This window comes from Poecilia formosa, unplaced genomic scaffold (assembly GCF_000485575.1).
Source record: "Poecilia formosa unplaced genomic scaffold, Poecilia_formosa-5.1.2 Scaffold951, whole genome shotgun sequence".
NCBI classification, from domain to species: domain Eukaryota; kingdom Metazoa; phylum Chordata; class Actinopteri; order Cyprinodontiformes; family Poeciliidae; genus Poecilia; species Poecilia formosa.
In genome coordinates this window covers 3,158-6,659 of record NW_006800890.1, presented here as the reverse complement: position 1 = coordinate 6,659, position 3,502 = coordinate 3,158, and the positions used below count along the sequence as shown (strand labels likewise).

Below are 3,502 nucleotides of genomic sequence, written 5' to 3'. Positions count from 1 at the left end.
GGACGCCATGTCATCCGGACCAGAGAGGACAAGGATAACCCAGGCTGTTATCAACGCTCCGTTCAGAAGCCTGTGGCGACTGAACAGATGGAGGCCTGTATCAGACATGAATGGAGAGCATTCCTATTTCTAAACCTGAGAAACTGGTCTCCTCTGTCCCCAGACGTCTGAGTGATGGAAGAAGAAGGGGAGACGCCACACAGAGGGAAAAATGGCCTTGTCCCAAAGTTTGGGATTTGTTGACGTCATGACATTTTGAAACATATTTCTCCCTTAAAATGATAAATTCTCTCAGTTTAAACTGTTGATCTGTGATTTGTGTTTCTATTGTGGATAAAATATTAGATGTTGGTGTGGCCTATGTGGTTTTGGTGGCTTCTATCGGTGTAGCAATGAACGACAAGGAGCTGCTCAAGTTGGCATCAGCTGTTTCTTTAATTCTCCATCTGCATTTCACAGAACGGGCATGGAGGTAAGGTCAGTCTCTGGCATAAAACAAGCTCCTCGTCAGTGATCCTCATGGCTCTGAGGATTACCGCTAATACAGTAACCACAATAAAATAATTTAAAATTACAGTGATCGTATAGTGGATTTTGTTTTACAATAAAAGGACAACCAGTGAGTCTCCTTTTTAGAGAAAATAAAGTAACTAATTAAAATGTTCTGAAAAATAAAATAAAATGCTGACATTTTATTTACTGGATGCCATTTTTATGTTTTAGTTTATATAACCTTGCATTTTAGAACAGTGCAGAAACATAAATTAACCACATCATTGTATAAAACTGTTAATATAAAACTCAGTGTCATGCTAACCATCTGCTACAGGAGATTTGGTAAAACATACCTGCATTTCACAGAACGGGCATGGAGGTAAGGTCAGTCTCTGGCATAAAACAAGCTCCTGCAAGGAGGAGCCATATTGTTACCACGTGGGAAATTCCCACTGCACTTTCCCACGAACTAAACATTCTCAAACACGACAAAAACGACATAATAACAGAACTAGCGTGACCCAGACCGAACATATTTCAACAATATGCAAAAACGACAACCACAAACGCACTTCACAAAATGCATTAATAATATTTCTTTAACACATGACAGAGACACGTTACCTCGTCAGTGATCCTCATGGCTCTGAGGATTACCCATAATACCTCGCTCTTTCTAGGGTGAATGCAATACAACTTTTTACCAGCAGATGGTGCATTTTAGCAGGATTTAACCTCAACCATTTTAACTATGTTACATTGGCATCTCCACATCATTGATTCAGTTTTTATTCAACTTGTTTAGTGTCCCAACTTTTTTGGAATCCGGTTTGTACAAAAAGAGTATTTAACATTTGAATTCAATATGTATTAAGAAAATAGGAGTTGACAGAAAAAGAAAATGTCCACTGATTGAGAAAATTTTTTGTAAATGAATCAATATGACTGAAAGACAAAAAGTCAAGAGAGAAACAAAACATCATGAGATTCATTGTAAATCTTTGACTGGAAACAGAAAAACAAGATGTGATGTCCTGGATAGGCCTGTCACGATAGCAAATTTTGCTGGATGATTAATTGTCTAAACAATTATTGCGGTAAACGATATTGTTTCAAGACCTTTTGACACTAATTTAATGGAAATGACGTAATTAATGCCATTTCCTGCGATAGAGACTTTATTTTCAAAAGAACACAACACTGGAACTGATAAACTAAATAAAACAACCAAAAACGAAAATAAAATGGATTCTCAGTCTTCATTAACAAAAAAAGTACTTGAATAAAAACTAAACAACATAAAGCCAAAGTGGAAATAAATACTGCATTCAACCAAAAGAGTGCAGATTATGAAGTCTGTGTACTATATTGCCCTTCAGTAATCTCTAGATTTAAATGAAGAAGATGGACAGATCTGACTACCAAATGCAATAGTTCATATTACACGATTTTTTGCCCCTATTTTCCCTTTACGACAATCTTATATTGGCCTTTCTAAGATTGTCGCTGGTGATTTCGTAACCGATCATCCTGCAGTGTGATGTAGATCGTCGCCGCCGCTCTGATCTAAATCAGGGGTTTTCCCCGACTGGGAGCTTAACGCTGAATGTGACAGGTAGCCAATCAGAAAGCCGGATTCTCCTCTGTGCTTTCTGAGGGGAAATTAAGGGGGGAATCCCAAACAGCTGACACGGCGCAACCCAAAATCCAGCGGACATTGGAGACGATATGTGGAAACATTAATGTTTATTCAACATTTCGTGCAAAGAATATAGAAATGACAAGGGGAGGAGTTGGAGCCAAATTGCTACCGCAGTTAATAAACCCGGTAAGTTTTGTTAACATGACATAAATCGGTTATAATGATTTTCTTTCAGTCAGGACTTTATGCTGATTCTAGCCACATGAATCACAGGTAGATTCTAGTAAAGCATGGATTAATGCCTGATTTTAAAATTAGTTAACTGGACTTATAGGAATTATTTTATGACCATGTGGCTGGACACCACACGGCACGATCGAACCTGACTGAACCGTTATACTCAGGATTTCTGTCGGCTAATGTGTCTCTCAGGTTTTGAAAATGAGCCGACAGTCGCCGACAACTCGTGTAGTGTGCGCTGGACATTACACTAAGGAACAGCACCGGAGCTGAGTGAGCCTTTTTTCATTCAGTGTCATCAACAGAAAGAAAAAACTGCAGGAAGAGGCGATAAAGCCGATAATTAAAATGAGGTCAATAGGTTTAATTTATCGTGCGATTAATTGATTTATCGTTTATCTCGACAGGCCTAATCCTGGATTAATCTCATGTTTTAAGGATTGCCAGAAGAAGAAATTAGTAAAAAAAAAATTGTGTAGAAGAATTTCACCAAGAAAATGTTTGGAACCATTAAAACATGTTTCTGAAGAGGCTGAACTATCATTTAAGCTGTGAGACAGTGTCTCTCCCAAGAGGAGACTCTTTCGAGTCAGCTTAGCACAGAAACACTGAGGAAGCAAAAGTGGACCACCAGAAGCCAAATCCAGGAATCAGAGGTTCAGTGAATGTGGTGTTGAAGGTGTAGAGGTGGATGAGTGAGTCAGAGGAGACACTGTAGAAGGACAGAATGCCAGCAGGACAGTCCACATACACTGATACTCTGTTAGAGACGGAGGAGGAGAGACGGGTTGATCTGTTTTTGTGCCAGACAAAGTAACCAACATCAGAACAGCTCAGACTCCAGGACTGATCATTCTCTCCAAACCTAGAGTCCATACTGTTTCCTTTCCTCCTGATTCTTCTGTAACTCACTGATATATAAACATATCCGCTCCACTCGACCTCCCAGTAACAGCGACCAGTCAGACCAGTTCTACACAGCAGCTGATAATTATCAAATCTGTCTGGATGATCAGGATATGACTGAAGCTCCTTCACATATGTCCCCTTCCTGTTGTCTTCAGACAGTTTCAGGTATCTGTTTACTGTGTTTGTGTCGATGGTGAGTTGACAGGAATCTGATGG

The 3,502-nt window shown here is 39.4% G+C and overlaps 1 protein-coding gene and 2 long non-coding RNA genes across 3 annotated transcripts in view; all 3 read right to left on the bottom strand.

The window, feature by feature from the left end:
* LOC107835047 (uncharacterized) overlaps positions 1 to 3,477 on the bottom strand; it is a 9,461-nt gene extending 5,984 nt beyond the window's left edge. The window contains exon 1 of the long non-coding RNA XR_001660877.1: positions 3,256 to 3,477. This is a non-coding gene — a long non-coding RNA (uncharacterized LOC107835047). The remainder of the gene's footprint in view (positions 1 to 3,255) is intronic.
* The window catches only part of LOC107835045 (NACHT, LRR and PYD domains-containing protein 12-like), a gene marked incomplete at its 5' end in the record, with an annotated part of 68,213 nt that overhangs the window by 61,562 nt on the left and 3,149 nt on the right, over positions 1 to 3,502 (bottom strand). The window lies entirely within an intron of this gene.
* LOC107835046 (uncharacterized) lies at positions 412 to 1,113 on the bottom strand. The gene is made up of 2 exons (XR_001660876.1): positions 849 to 1,113; positions 412 to 525 (listed from the first exon to the last, which is right to left on the bottom strand). It is a non-coding gene; the product is annotated as an uncharacterized LOC107835046 (long non-coding RNA).